Source organism: Lithobates pipiens, unplaced genomic scaffold (assembly GCF_037356315.1).
Source record: "Lithobates pipiens isolate NorthernLeopardFrog02 unplaced genomic scaffold, aLitPip1_a1.2 Scaffold_25, whole genome shotgun sequence".
Taxonomy (NCBI): domain Eukaryota; kingdom Metazoa; phylum Chordata; class Amphibia; order Anura; family Ranidae; genus Lithobates; species Lithobates pipiens.
Window position 1 is genome coordinate 188,715,728 of NW_027507787.1, and position 16,634 is coordinate 188,732,361.

At 44.3% G+C, this 16,634-nt stretch overlaps 1 protein-coding gene across 1 annotated transcript in view; it reads left to right on the forward strand.

The window, feature by feature from the left end:
* SEMA4G (semaphorin 4G) overlaps positions 1-16,634 on the forward strand; it is a 305,506-nt gene that overhangs the window by 237,257 nt on the left and 51,615 nt on the right. The gene's annotated exons all lie outside the window — the stretch shown is intronic.

The following is a 16,634-nucleotide window of genomic DNA, read 5'->3' on the forward strand; positions in this document are numbered from 1 at the left end:
CATTCCATATTATGAAACATTACAGAGTGCATACACCCAAAGTCTTAAATGACCAATTTTTTTAGGAGCTAAGGAAGAACCCAGAGACAGAGTATCTTATTGCTGCTGCTTGTATGGGTGGGATGTGTACTGCACCAATCCCTGCTGACCCACCTCTCCTATTCATCCCATTTGATTGGCGCAGTACACATCCCACCTACACAAGCAGCAGCAGTATAAATAGGCTCTGCCTCTGAGTTCTTCCTTAACCCCTGCAAAGTGCTGGAAGAGAGCTCTAGAAGGTATAGGTGGAGATGTAATTTCAGTTGTAGATTTAGCCCAGTGACCGCTTGCCAGAATAGCAAGGATCTGTGAGTGCAGCTTCCCTGCCCAGCTTTGCTAGATGAGACCATATCTGTATTATACATTACTGCCCCTATACTTTACCCTCTTGCCCTCTGTACTGTGCTCACTTACCCTCCCCCTGTACTGTACCCCCCCTGCCCCGGTATTGTCCACTTACCCTTCCCCTGTACTATACTTCCCTGCCACCTGCACTGTGTCCACTTATCCTCCCACTGTACTGTGTGCCCTCCTGCTCCCACCTGTACTGTACCCTTCTTTTATCGCTTTAATTATTTTTCCAATTATGGGCGTGAGTGGAGCCTCATGTCTAAGTTTTGCCTAAGGCCTCACAAAGCCTAGTGCCACCTCTGTCGATGAGGATGCAGCTGCTGCACTGACATAGTTGCTCATACTAATTTGATAGACGTGGGTGAGCTGCTACTGTATGTCTCCAGCTGCCAATTCACAGTGTACGGGTTTGAATGACTGTGTGAAAGTGACCTAAATGGCTGCATAACGCATCTATATACTTAACCAACAAATCATGACCTTTCCTGTGAAAAATACTTTTATTGTGTTCCAGTGTGTTTGTCAAGATACATGTGTTTAAGTTTGCATTTTCGTTTCCGTATGCGATCACTTGTGTTCTTCACCATCTCACAGTAATAAGTCTGAATAGAAAAGCAGTCTCCGCTCTGATGATTCAATAAAGCTTTTAATACTCTGCTTTACGTTGTCAGCCCTCATGATTAGTGGAAGGGATGAGTATAGACCTTGTATCTAAGTGCCAGGTACTGTAGTGCTCTTCTAATGCAGTGAAAGTCAGTAAAAGTCTTTTAGTTGTATTTAGTGATTTTTCTCACTCCTACATTACACAACGGTGTCTTGTTTTTCATTAGGGGCTTGTTCTCATCCATGTAGTGCATTGTTTTAGGTGAGTTTTTAAAGATGTTTTTAGTGAATTACCATAGACCGCTATATAACATACATTTTACATATAAGAGCATCAAAGATTTAGTAAGTTGGATTTATTTTAATGCACCACACCTAAAAACCTCATAAAACACACTGGTGTAAATAGGGCCCTAGAATACAGTTGTTCCTTGAGCTCCAAAATGGATACGTTTTCCATGTTTATTGGAAATGCTGATAAAGATGCTGCAACTGTGACTGTCAGCCTTTCATATCTATTAATACTTGAATGCCTGTAGTCCTACTCATTTAAAGTGGTTGTAATCCTCAGACTTGAAATATGAACAAAGAATATCCCTCTATAGTGTGTACATGTCTCAATCCAGAACAGTTTATTTACTAAAGCTAGAGAGTGCAAAATCAGGCTCACTTCTGCATAGAAACCAATCAGCTTCCAGATTTTATTGCCAACGATTAATTGAACAAGCTGAGGTTATAAGCTGATCGGTTTCTATGCAGAAGTGAACCTGATTTTGCACACTCTAGCTTTAGTAAATAAACCCCTAAGTGTAACTTCTGTCTGCTGCTTTATTCCTCTGCTATTAACATGAATCGCTTCTGACAAGTTTTCCTGACGCCAAGAGAAAAATGGTGAAGGGAGGGACCTCCAGGAGATTGACAGGCTCAGCTCTGTTCTTGTGTAAAGGAGGGGGGGGGGGGAGGGGGTGTCTCTTTCCTCCAATCAGCTCTCAGAGCTCTACTGAACTCTGTATAGTGTAATTTCAGCTCTCCGCCTCATGTTTTTTTTAACTCTTAGACAAGCTTTAAAATGTATCACTTTAAACGGATGTAGAGAAGACTGTAGATAAACTTGTACAACTTATGTAGGAGGATTTGTTTCATCTCTGTGTATCACATGAGGCCAGTCAATTCACTGGGTATATGTAAGGGTTTACAACCACTTTAAGGTCAGTTGCATCAGTCTCTTAAGTGAACATGAAAAGTCAGCAGCTACAAAAACTGTTGCTGCTGAGTTCTAATAAACAGCCACTCACCTGTCTCATGATCCAGCGGTGTGTTTACCCCAGCCAATTTCTCTTTATATCCTCCCTTGCCGGACCTCTTGTGCCCCAGAAGACTTTGGGTCGGGGGGGGAGGGGGGGAGGAGAACTTCTGCTTCCAAACACCTAGGCGATTGGAGCAGAAGTGGGAGCGGGTACCTTTCAAAATCGGGTACCTGCTCCCCCTCACCTTCCCAAAAGCTCCATTTCACAAACAGGAGCCAGGGAGGAGGCCTTAAAGCAGAACTTCCCCTTTTGGGTAGAGCTCCACTTTAAGTGCATTGTCTAATCCAGTGATTCTCAACCAGGGTTCCTCCAAAGGTTGCTTCAGCATTGGGCAATTTCTGCCTCTCAGATAAGTTCCTACTGACACCATTGAACTTTTTAGCTATCTGTAAGGAGGTAATTCTTCCCAATGTCCACAAGTGTAAGGACCATTCTTCCCACTGACCATCACACTAATGTATCATGAGTTGTAGATTTCTCATTTTTAGCAGGGCTTCCCACGAGACGGGAGAACTATTTCAAGGGTTCCTCTATGTTGAAAAGATTGAGAAAGGCTGCTCTAATCAGTGGGATAGGACCACTTCCTGACTAAGCAGCACTTATGTTTAGTGTGATGTTCTCTTTCACGGTGTGAATTTCACTGCTTTACTTCCTTTTTAAATATTTCATGTGTGCAACTTGTCACAGAGAAGAATATTTTCTCAGACAGAGGAGATAAATGGACTACCCAAAATCTACTGTGATTTGCAGTGCTATCTGCTGTAATGCAAGTCTGCAATTAATGGGGTGCCTGACTCCACTGCCGGGACTAGAAGAGCTAGTGTTGTGTATTATCTAGTCATGTTTAGTGACAGACCTAAACCAGTTTTATAGCAATTCTGACATTTACCAGAAGGCCTGGTGTGTGTCTGCAAGAAGAAGAAAAGCTAGTTTGTGCTCATATAGGCTTTAGCTTGTCCTCCACGTTTTCTGCACTAGTCTGCAGTGTTATATTAAAGGAAACCTGTACCAAAAAATACAGTAGATGCTTTTACTGTCCTAAAAATGCTATCTGCCTGGCAGTCGCGTTTTGATTTTCTGACTTTTTACTACTTTGAGTTACTGACCTGGAACATGCATGTAGCTAGTGAAGGCAAACCTAATAATTTGCATAAATGGTCCATAAGCCAGGAATGCTTTTAATTCCCAGTATGGAGATGTAAAAGCACTGTCTCTACACAAGCCAGTATGTCTTCTGCCTCATGCGTCTGGTTGTGGGCAATGTATCTAACTGCTATTTATGTGACTGATAAAATGGGACCACGGGGACAGGGGTAGTCTGTGGGCCATTAGTATTTTCATGGGCATCACAGCAGGAAGATGGAATGGAAAAAAATATAGTCACAAGCAGTTGAGCAAACGGGTCCCTTGTGTAGCTGGAAACTTAATCATTTCAAACAAAAACATATCCATTAAAAGTGTATATAAACGCGCACAATGAACTTCTCTTTTTTTTTTGTCTCTTTTGGTCTGTTAAACATATATTGAAAGCAACCATATATACACAGCAATTGAATTGAAACGATCTACAAGAACTATTCTGTGTAAGCAGTGCTGGAAATAATAATAATCATCAAACAATAATCCACTGCAGCAAGAAATCAATTATTAAAAAATGACTATAATAAAAGTCAGCTGAATAAAAGAACACTTCAGAAGCAAGCTGCTTACTATGGGGGCACTCAGAAGGGGGGAGGAGCCAGGAGTACCAGCAGGAGACTCCGGAACAGGAAGATCGGGGCTGCTCTGTGCAAAACCATTGCACAGAGCAGGTAGGTATGACGTTTGTATTTACAATCAATTTAATACCTTGTAGATAAGAATGAGCTCAAGTTGGGTCTAAATTTGGCTTTGTATTGAACCCAGAAGTAAGCTGTAACTCCCACCCACTGCTGCAAATCAACTGCAGCCAAGGCATTTCCATGGGGAATGGGGCCATATCAGGTCAATGGTGTCGCAAGTATCCCCTGCCCCTTTGTCTACTTATGGCTGTGGGTGGGCTGATTCTCTGGCTGCAGTTGATTGGGTGGCATTGACAACTTGCTTCTGTACTCAATGCAATCCCAACTCGTATATCTACCTGAAGATTGCTGCATGGTGAAAGAATTAGGAACGTATGCAATGTCTGCATTGCATAAAGATTCTTGCTGTTCTAGTTGTGTCCTTATGTATAGGCAATAATTAAATTACTTGAATACTGCTAAGTCATAACTAAATTGCTTGATTCTAAGGCAGGCCATAGATGTTGCAGGGAGCCGTCCCTGCCAGGAGAACAACAGTGATTATTGCCAAAAATCCGACATGCTGGTTGTACCCAAGTTGATTGATGGATTGACTTGGGTAAATTTAGCCTGCCCATAGATGGTTTGAATTTTGGCTGGTCCCTGCTATGATTCGAGCCATCTGTGGCCGGTTTAAGACCCAAGACTTTTGTTTGGTTTACAGTATTGTGATCGTGTAACGCCTGTTGGATAAGTTGTATGGTACTAGATTTAGCTACTACAAGCTTTTTTATTCACTGGAAAGTAGAAAAGCCATTGATAGGCACTGTTGCTCATAACAGATGCTCATAATTACTGTCAGAGAAAGCCCAATTAGTATTTTTTTCCGCTGCCAAGATTGAGCTAAATGGTGCCTACCCAGATGGGAGTTGTTTGCTGATATCTTGCAATTTATCAATTCAATATTGATGAAGAATGGGTTCCTCTTCAACCTCATCAAGCTGTTTTATCTATGGCCAGCTTTAGTGAGGCTATAGAATAGACGTCTGGATTTTTTGAAAAAATCATATTAAAGGGCAATTTTAATAGCGCTCCACACGCATAACCATATTTTGTCCATCAATCCCTTGGAGGTCATATAGGAATTCCGACATTATCTCTCGCGTCTTTACTGCACCACAAAGCTGTTCTCAGAAGAACAAGCATAAGCTTTTTTCCATGACCTTGGACTACCTTCAGTGCCGTCTGGACTTCATGGAGGCTGACCTATCTCTGAGGGAAGCAGAGACAACCATAAAAGGCCTTAATGTAAGTAAGAGACTGAGCTCAGATGGCTTTACAGCCCTTATGCAAGATGTTCTTAGACTTGCTAAGCCCCTACCTCCGAGCTGTCTATAACTATCTGAAGTCCGGTCAGCCCTTCTTACTGGAATCTTTGAAGGTGGCAGTTGTGGTGATCCCCAAACCTGAAACTACTACCCCATTTTGTTCTTAAACATAGATGTTAAAGCAGAGGTCCACCCATCCCTGCAAAAATTAAAAGCCAGCAGCTACACATACTGCAGCTACTGACTTTAAATAATAGGACACTTACCTGTCCTGGATTCCAGCAATGTCGGCACCGCAGCTGATGTTTCCATCAGCTATCAGGTGCTGCCACCACCATTGCTGATAAGGGAACCCGTTAGTGAAGCATTACGGCTTCACGCTGGGTCCCTACTGCACATGCATGAGGCACCACTATGCTCTCCTACTGGCCCAGCGATGGGGGAAGGAGGAGGGAGCCGAGCTGCTGACGTAATCGCTGCAGTCCAGTCTCCCGGAAGTGGGAACATCGATCCGCTCCCCCCTGTAAGATGCCAAATGTGGCATCGGAGAGGGGGGACAAATAAGCGGGTGGAACTCTGCTTTAAGATCCTTGCCAAAATCTTTGTTTCCAGACTGAATTCCTTCCTTGGCTGGCTAATCTACAAGGATCAGGTTGGGTTCTCCCCCTCCGAGGAGCAGGTGACAAAATCTGTAGGGCGGTGAAGCTTATTCATCTAGTCAAAACCCATTCCCATCCTGCCATATTACTGTCTCTTAACATCCACAAAGCCTTTGATATGCTCTCCTGGGATTACATTTTCTTTGCCCTTTGACACTGGGGTTTTAGCGATGCCTTTCTCTCTTTGATTTCTGCCCTTTACACTAACCTGTCTGCGACCCTTAAATATGCTGGCTTTACCTCAGAGTCCTTTCCAATCTGCAGAGGCATGAGACAGGCATGCCTCCTGTCTCCTATCCTGTTTATTTTTGTGCTCAAACCCCTGGCAGCAGCCATCTGTGCTTTCCCAGATATCCGAGGCCTCGAATTACACGGGGAACATCCTAAAATGTTGTGTGCTGACAACATTTTACTGTAATTGCCATACCTAATTGCCAAACCTTTTTGCCCTCCTCTCTGAGTTTGGATCCTTATCCCAGCTTCATGTAATCGAGTCCAAAGCCTTGAATCGCATCCTCCCCCCCCCCCCCCCTTCCGGACCAGCTTTCGGTTATCTGTGGTAACTATACTTTTTTGTGGCTTACCTCCTTACCATACTTGGGAAATCGTTTACCCCGTCATATGACTCACTATATCAGGCTAAATACCCCTCTCTATTTAGGGAACTTTTAAGTCTCCTTATTTTCTCGACCTCCCTTCAGATCTCTTGGTTTGGCAGGATCCATGCACTTAGCTTGACATATTTGCCTAAACTTCTTTACTTCTCCTGGGTCCTCCCTATCTCTGTACAAAACCATATCCTACATATATATATATATCCTACATATATGAAGCAGCGTAAGATGCTTCACTTTGTTTGGCTTTATACTAGCCTCCAGTTGTCTGCATCTGTCTTGTACCATCGACAACTGTCACTGCTCAAATCGCTCCCTCTCATTTCTCTTCATGCTACCTCTGAAATGCCTATCTAGGTTAATGTAGCAATCAGGGACTGCTCCCCCTTTCCTTTTTTCAATCCTCTGTGGACTCCACCCCCTTTAGGCCTATTTTATCAGACCCAACCTTGTTACGCTTGTTGTGTCTGTGGGATTTGACTTGCCTGATCTCCCCTTATCTGGCCTTGTGATCACCCCCCAATTTCCGCCAGCTAATGACAATTCAGCTGCTTTCAGCTGGGGGAGGACGCGAGGGACTAAATATGTGCATTAGTTCTTGGTGTTTAATGGTAACAAGGCCTTTGATTAATTTCGTGAACATTGCCAGATTCCGTATACAGAGATCTTTCGTTACACCCAAATCTGCCACTATGTTTAGCCTTAAATGGCTGGCCCCATTTGAAAATAGGCCTCGCAAAGGCCCTCATTGAAAGGACTAGTGTCAGATCTCTATAGCTTACTAACAAACAGCCTGGGGCCCTGAACCCTTCCTTACATTAAGAAGTGGGAAGCGGACTTTGGATGATTACTCCTGGAACCAAATTTGGCTTGATTCTTCCAGATGTTCTCTGAAAATTTTTGACCAGGAGAACGCTTACAAGCTCCTTTTCCGCTGGTATATGACTCTGGTGCAGGTAGCAAAATTTGTCCCTTGTAGGTTATAGGGAACCCAGTGCTCTTTTTATTATCTGGTCGATCCACCCAGGTCTACTCATTGAGCCATTTGCTCACCTTTGTGGAGGTCAGACAGCAGCTCATAGAGATCAGGGTTCCTAAGAAACTCTATCGTAATGGATACCCGTAATGGATACCCACGCTAAATTCCTAAAGATTTATGACACGTGGATTACTTTTAATAATCAATTGGGTCAAGACCCTTCCTTGCTATCTGACTGCTCAGGTGGTCTGATGGGTTGTCTGACAGACTGAATTGCACAGGAAACCACCTCCCTCCATCCCGTCCCTCTAGGCAAACTCCTTGCCCCCCTTATGTTTTTCTCCACCTACATGCTGTTGTTGACTACATGCAGCTACTTTTCTTTTTCCCCACCCCCTTTCTGGTGCTGTTTTCTTTCCGGATGTTCCTGCCTCTCCCTTTCTGCTCTCAGGTGGAAGTTTTTTTTAACAATATGCTTTTCTACTGGGAAGCCTGTTACTCTTTTATGAGGCTAGCTTTGTACACATCCAAACCTTCTACTCATCTGTGATGCCTCTTTGTGTATTGTTTTGATGTTTAGATGGACCTGCTACTGTGTAACGGCGTCTCTCATGTCTTCTCTTACTCTGTTTTTTATATGCTGGCAGATTTGAACTTTAACCGCTTTACCCCCGGAAGATTTTACCCCCTTCTTGACCAGAGCACTTTTTGCGATTGGGCACCGCGTCGCTTTAACTGACAATTGCGTGGTTGTGTGACGTTGCACCCAAAGAAAATTTTTTTACTTTTTGCTATAATAAATATCCCCCAAAAATATATAAAAAAAACTTTTTTTTTTTACTCAGTTTAGGCCAATATGTATTCTTCTACATATTTTTGGTAAAAAAAAAAAAAAAATCGCAATAAGCATATATATATTGATTGGTTTAGGCAAATGTTAAAGTGTCTACAAACTAGGAGATAGTTTTATGGCATTTTTATTATTATTATTTTTTTTTTACTAGTAATGGCGGTGATCTGCGTTTTTTTTTTTTATTTTTTTATTTGGACTGCAACATTATGGCGGACACGGACATTTTTTATGCATTTTTGGGACCATTGGCATTTTTACTGCGATCAGTGCTATAAAAATTGTGTGTTCTAACTGAGGGAGGGAGGGGACTGTGTAGGGGAGATGACAGATTGCTGTTCATACTCTGTATGAACAGATGATCTGTCTGTCCTCCTCTCAGAGAACCGGGATCTGTGTGCACGTTTAAGAGATATTAATTTTACCTACATGTAATCCTTATTATAGGCTTACCTGTAGGTAAAAATTACAAAGCGGACTTTATTACCACATTAATTAAGTGGTATACGCTGTATGCACACACTGCAAAATGATTAAGCTGGTGTTTCAAGTCAAGGATACTGCTAGGTCAGATTCACACTCAACGAGTGGTTAGTAAAGGAGGCCCATTCATTTGAATGGGCTGCCTAACTCATCCAAAAGTTGTTTACACAATTTTTGTAATGCAGTGTTACAGTGTGCTTCACCAGAATGCAAAACACAATAGTGTGAACCTGGCCTTAATGCTAAAAGATACAAAGATCTTTTAGACATGCATTTCCAACCTGAAACAGTAAAGGGAAGGCACATTTCTGCTCCAGCATGACTGTGCTGTGCTCAAAGCCCTTTCTATAAAGACTTGGTGTGAATTTTGTTTAGGAACTTGAGGCCGCGTACACACGGGCGGACTGTTCGCCCAACTTTGTCCGCTGAACAGTGTTTGGGCGGACAGTCCGCTCGTGTGTGGGCTTTCAGCGGACAGTTTCAGCGGACGGTTGGACGGACAAGGTTTTTCGGAAATTCCGAAAAACTGTCCGCTGAAACCTTGTTTGAGCGAACAGTCCGCCCGTGTGTAGGCTTGTTCGTCAAACAAGGTTGCGCGCATGCTCAGAAAGGATTTTCACGCCGAAAGCTATAATGCAGTGTATAGGACGTCGTATTTTTTGTCCCGTCGTACGTGCCGTTCACGTCATCGCGCACGGTTTCAGCAAACTGTTCGTCCGTCGTGCGTGGCCATGTCCGTCCATGCTAAGTTTGAGCGGACTGTTTGCCGAAACTGTTGGACGGACAAAGTTGGGCGAACAGTCCGCGCGTGTGTACGCGGCCTGAGTGTCTTGTACAGAACCCTGACCCTAACCCTATTGAAACACCTTTGGGAGGAACTGAAACACTGATTGCAAGCCAGGTCCGCTTGTCCAATTTAAATACCTGGCACAAAATACTTTAAAATCCATCAATTGCAGTCCACTTGTTGACTGCAGGCAGGTGACAGGTAGACCGCGAACAGGTTTCGGCACCGCCGCCCCCTGCCTGCTATGTCCCAGTCTTTTTCTCCCTCCCGCCTCCATCCTCCTCTGCCACTATGATCAGTTTACAGCGGAGACCGGGAGGAAGCACAGCTCAGGACGGAGGGCGGGAGGAAGATCTGGCCAAATTAACTTTTTATGTTATGTTAAACTGCTGGTGATTGGTTGCTAGCTCCCATCCCTTGTCCAGAACTGTGCTGCCTCCCAATCTCTGTTGTGGAAAAAGGTAGGACACTGTGCTATGGGAGGGAAGAGGTTACGGTTATAGGGGAGGTGAAGGGGGGGGGCATAAGACACCACTGTGTGGGGGGGGGGGGTGATGAATCCCCCCCCCCCGCACATTCTGACCGCAATGCACTCCTGAGCCCTGCATTCTGACTGCAACGCACTCTTCAGCCCTGAATTCTGACCGCAACGCACTCCTGAATTCTGACCGCAACGCACTCCTGAATTCTGACCGCAGCGCACTCCTGAACCCTGCATTCTGAGCGCAGCCCACTCCTGAACCCTGCATTCTGAGCGCAGCCCACTCCTGAACCCTGCATTCTGAGCGCAGCCCACTCCTGAACCCTGCATTCTGAGCACAGCCCACTCCTGAAGCCTGCATTCTAAGCGCAGCCCACTCCCGAACCCGGCATTCTGAGTGCAGCCCACTCCTGAACCCTGTATTCTGAGTGCAGCCCACTCCTGAACCCTGTATTCTGAGTGCAGCCCACTCCTGAACCCTGCATTCTGACTGCAGCCCACTCCCGATCCCTGCATTCTGACTGCAGCCCACTCCCGATCCCTGCATTCTGACCGCAGCCCACTCCCGATCCCTGCATTCTGACCGCAGCCCACTCCCGATCCCTGCATTCTGACCGCAGCCCACTCCCGATCCCTGCATTCTGACCGCAGCCCACTCCCGATCCCTGCATTCTGACCGCAGCCCACTCCCGATCCCTGCATTCTGACCGCAGCCCACTCCCGATCCCTGCATTCTGACCGCAGCCCACTCCCGATCCCTGCATTCTGACCGCAGCCCACTCCCGATCCCTGCATTCTGACCGCAGCCCACTCCTGATCCCTGCATTCTGACCGCAGCCCACTCCTAAACCCTGCACTCTCTTGTAATAATTTATTTCTGAGTAAAAATATTTCATCCATGCCACTATGATCAGTGAACAGCGGAGACCGGGAGGAAGCACAGCTCAGGACACAGGGCGGGAGGAAGATCTGGCCAAATTAACTTTTTATGTTATGTTAAACTGCTGGTGATTGGTTGCTAGCTCCCATCCCTTGTCCAGAATTGTGCTGCCTCCCAATCTCTGTTGTCGAAAAAGGTAGGACACTGTGCTATGGGAGGGAAGAGGTTACGGTTATAGGGGAGGTGAAGGGGGGGGGGGGCATAAGACACCACTGTGTGGGGGGGGGTGATGAATCCCCCCCCCCGCACATTCTGACCGCAATGCACTCCTGAGCCCTGCATTCTGACTGCAACGCACTCTTCAGCCCTGAATTCTGACCGCAACGCACTCCTGAATTCTGACCGCAAAGCACTCCTGAATTATGACCGCAGCGCACTCCTGAACCCTGCATTCTGAGCGCAGCCCACTCCTGAACCCTGCATTCTGAGCGCAGCCCACTCCTGAACCCTGCATTCTGAGCGCAGCCCACTCCTGAACCCTGCATTCTGAGCGCAGCCCACTCCTGAACCCTGCATTCTGAGCGCAGCCCACTCCTGAACCCAGCATTCTGAGCGCAGCCCACTCCTGAACCCTGCATTCTAAGCGCAATGTAATAATTTATTTCTGAGTAAAAATATTTCATCCAAAAAAAAAAGGGGTCGGTCTTACTGTCTGGGGGGGGGGGGTGGGGGGGGGGATGGGGGACACTGTGCTCAGATCTTTGATTTCCATCTGTCAAAGTTTGCCTACTCCTGCTTTATTGGTTAATTGTCATACATTTCTGCATACATACTCTAAAATCTTTTGGAACACTTTCCATAAACAGTGAAGGCTTTTAGAGCTGTAAGGGTCCTCAAACGTTTGGTAATATAGTGTAGAAACTAAACATCCTTCAGCTATTTATAGAGAACATAAGTCAGTGTTGCCCCAAAGGAGCTTATAATTGCATAGATATAGGATCATTGGCCTGCCAATCTATAACAGTCTAATCAGTGAATGACTGCTGAAGATGCTACCTGATTGATTATTGATGAGAAGAATTAAACAGCCAGGACTTGATCATGTTAGATAATGATTTTTCAGCCGTAGGATTTTCTAACTGCCCTCTCATGTCTGTCTGGTAGGCAGAGTTTTTGTAGTTTTTGTAGTACAACATTAAAAAGAAATCCTTTGAATAACTGAAATGTCTCTTTATGAATCAGTGATGGCAGACTAATATGGCAGCAAAAGAGTTAATAGCACCCCGCTATGCAGACAAATAGGAATGATTTTCTAGTCTGTCAGGGAGCTGTTGGCCCGTGCAGTGTCACACAATAATGCAGAATGTCAAACCTTCCTTTGTAATTCTTTTTGGCATTTCTCTCCGCATCCAGCTACAAGCTGCCTTGCTCTAATATAAACTGTATAGAATAAGAATTAGAGATGCAGCATGGAAAAATCACTCAATAGGATTTGCTTGTTTTCCTCCGTCTCCTTAATCAGGATAAATTGACGCCTGCCATTTTTTTTTAGTGGGGTACAGAAAACACATTTATAAGAACAGACAAAACTGTTTAGCACTCGGGTTCCGGTATTTAGGCAGATAGGTACCAGAGCATTTCTGAAATCCAGGCAAGTGTCTATATTACATACAAGAACTGTCTTACCTGCCTGTACAGCTATTTTTATAATCCAGACACACCTACCAAACATCATAGCCAGGTTCCTAACCTCACCTTTCATCTCTGTATTCAAGCAATATATCTCGGACACTAACCTGTTCCCAGCCTACTGATTAGGCGGTTTGTTGGTGCTGAGATAAACCGTTCATTCCCTATGCAGTACAGGATTAATATAGCACCGTGCAATGCATCTATGTCTATCTATGTCTATAAAGATCTCTGTCAAGATCAATGGCACATCTATAAGTCCGTCCCCACATGCCAGGGTGCTGGGGTAACCTTAGACTCCGAACTGTCCTTTCAGGCCCACGTATAAGCCCTGTCCAAATCATGCCGCCTTAGCCTCCGTAACATTTCCAGAATACGCCTCTTTTTAACTAATGACACCACCAAGCTTCTAATTCACTCCCTGGTCATCTCTCGCCTCGACTACTGCAACTCCCTCCTCATTGGATTACCTTTACATAGACTATCCCCCCTTCAGTCCATAATGAATGCCGCTGCCAGACTCATCCACCTTACCAGCCATTCAGTGTCCTCCACCCCTCTCTGCCAATCCCTGCACTGGCTTCCACTCACCCAACGAATAAAATTCAAAGTACTAACAATAATTTACAAAGTCATCCATAACTCTGCCCCTAGTTACATCACTAACCTAGTCGCAAAATACCAACCAAGCAGCTCTCTACGGTCATCCCAAGACCTCCTGCTCTCTAGCTCCCTTGTCACCTCCATCCCATGCTCACCTCCAGGATTTCTCCAGAGCTTCTCCCATCCTTTGGAACTCCCTACCCAAATCTGTCCGACTGTCCCCTAATCTATCCATCTTTAGACGATCCCTGAAAACCCTTCTCTTCAAAGGAGCCTATTCTTCTTCTAACTAACACTGTTTTACTTCCTCCATCAGCTCATCCCCCCACAGCTATTACCTTTTGTATCTATTGCCCCTTCCTTTTTAGATTGTAAGCTCTAACGAGCAGGGCCCTCTGATTCCTTTTGTACCATGTTATTGTACTGTAACTGTAATGTCTGCCTTCATGTTGTAAAGCGCTGAGCAAACTGTTGGCGCCATATAAAACCTGTATAATAATAATATAATAATAAGAACGTAATAAGAAAGACATTTGGTTTCAAGTGTATCTAAATTAAACCGCCTCTTAACCCACTATTTTGGGCACCGTATTATGCAAAACCATGCAGCAGTATAAGGGCTCTTAACACTGCAGTGCCTCTAAAGTGCACTGTGCGTTTTTTTTTAAATGCATAGTGCGTTTTGCAGACAGCGCATGTGTGTGTTGCAGACAGCGCATAAGCAGTGGATAGCTGATTAAGAAAGCCGTTGGGTGTTGGCTCCTTAACAACCGGCTGTTTATTGTTTGTTAACCTGTTCGCGCTGGCGACTCCTGGCCCTTTAAGAAGTTTATGATGCTGTGAGGCAGGGCTTAGGACCGTGACAGCGCAAGGAGAAAGAAAAGCCGATCACCGGCTTATCTGCAAGGGACATCGGTCCCAAAGAGGAAGAGGCAATTCTGCCTCATCTGTACCACCAGTACCCCCTGCCAGTGCCCACCAGTGCCACTAATCAATGCCCATGAGTGCCACCTATCAATGCCCACCAGTGGTGCCAATCGGTGCCACCTAGCAGTGCTTGCCTATCAGTGTAACCAACCAGTGCCGATCAGTGCTCATTATTGCCACCCATCAGTGCCCATCATTGCCACCTATCGGTGCCCATCACTTCTGCCTCATTAGCGTACATCAATGAAGGAAAAAAATTACCTGTTACAAAATTTTATAACAAAATATAAAAAAATATATAATTTTTTTTTTAAATGGTGTTTTTAAATTTTTTTACCAAAAAATTAAAACCGCAGAGGTGATCAAATACCACCAAAAGAAAGCAATTGTCATTCAAAGTGCATCAGTGCTGAGAGCTGAAAATTGGTCTGGACAGGAGGGGGGTTTAAGTGCCCAGTAAGCAAGTGGTTAAAGAAAAAAAAATATAAAGATTTTCAAACAGAACTGTAATATATTATATGCTGGCAATACAAAAAATAAAAGTTATTTTAAGAACTTAGTTTGATTTGCTAATCATTAGTGGGGTCAACTTGACGTTATTTTTCAACCACAGTGACGGGAAAATGTAGAAATAATATAAAACTTCTCGGTCAAAGGAATTTTCAGACAGTGTATGTGGTTTTCATTCAGAAATTACATTTATTTTGAAACAGAATGTTAAAAGCAAGTGAAAATTTCAAACAACATTCTTTCATTCAGCGAATGTACACAGATTTTTTGTATGAATATTCTCTTCTGACAATTGATCCGTGTGGCCAGGCCCAGCATAAGGCTCAGTGCACACCTATGCAGTTTGCTTTTGATTTGTTTTTGCAGTTCTTTTTGGTGTCTGTTTTGGTTTTTGCGCACGTGAATTTGCGGAGATTTGCATTTTTATTTATTTTTGGCCAATTTGTTGTTGGGCAGATTAAAAAACATAAATTGCTGCAAAAAATACATGACATGCTTTTCTGCAGCTTCTCCGTTTGAAGTATATTGAACCAAAAAAGCACCATTCTGTGTTGGAAAAAGTCCTTGACCCTTTCCAAATACGCAGCGGCTGAAAAAAGCAGAAATGTGAACGTGTCCCATAGGAAACCATGTTAAATTAACTGTAGCGTGTTTCTGCAAAAAGCACCAAAAAAATGTATACCGTATTTATTGGCGTATAACACGCAACCAGGGGCGGACTGACCATTGGGCCACTCGGGCACTGCCCGAGGGCCCCATGCCACTAGGGGGCCCCATCAGGGTTGCCAGCCTCAGTAAAACCAGGGACAGTATGTAAAAATGTGTGTTTTTTTTTTTAATCTGTCTCTGAAATGTCCCTTACCGACATCCTTTTGGTCTAAAAATCCAGAGATTATAGCTGCCCCACCTCTCCAGTACCTTCTCAGCCAATAGAAACATGTCTGTGTATACTGTGTGATTGTATACTCTGTGTGTGTGTTTGTGTATACTGTGTGACCCCATAATCTCTGATTGCCTGGGGGCCCCATAATCTCCTATTGCCCGGGGGCCCCATGAGTTGTCAGTCCACCCCTGCACGCAACCCAAGTTTAGGAGGGAATTTTAAGGAAAAAAAATTACATTTAAATGCCCATCAATGCAGCCTTGTCAGTGTCATTTGCAGCCTTGTCAGTGTCATTTGCAGCTTTGTCATGCAGCCTTGTCAGTGTCATTTGCAGCCTTTTCATGCAGCCTTGTCAGTGTCATTTGCAGCCTTTTCATGCAGCCTTGTCAGTGTCATTTGCAGCCTTTTCATGCAGCCTTGTCAGTGTCATTTGCAGCCTTTTCATGCAGCCTTGTCAGTGTCATTTGCAGCCTTTTCAGTGTCATTTGCATCCTTTTCATGCAGCCTTGTCAGTGTCATTTTCAGCTTTGCCATTTAAAAATGGCGCAGCTGAGATACAGAGCCGGATGTCCCTCTTTCGGCCTGAAAGCCGCTGAAAACGGACGAGAGCGGCTGAAATGATTTTCCCCATGATTTTGCCCTTATTTTAAGGGGGAAAAAGTGCGTGCTATACGCCAATAAATACGGTAGGTGTGAACCAGGCCTAAGACGTTTAGTAACATAATGGGGTTAAAAAAAAACTAAAATGAGCCCTTTATAGTACAAAAAGAGCAGATAATCTCAACTGTAAGGGGTTCATTTTTTTTTTTACTGTGGAACAGTGAAAGTAATATTTACAGTAGCGAGTTGCTCTATTTGTACTATAAAGGGCTAATTTTTTTTTTTTAAAACCCATTAT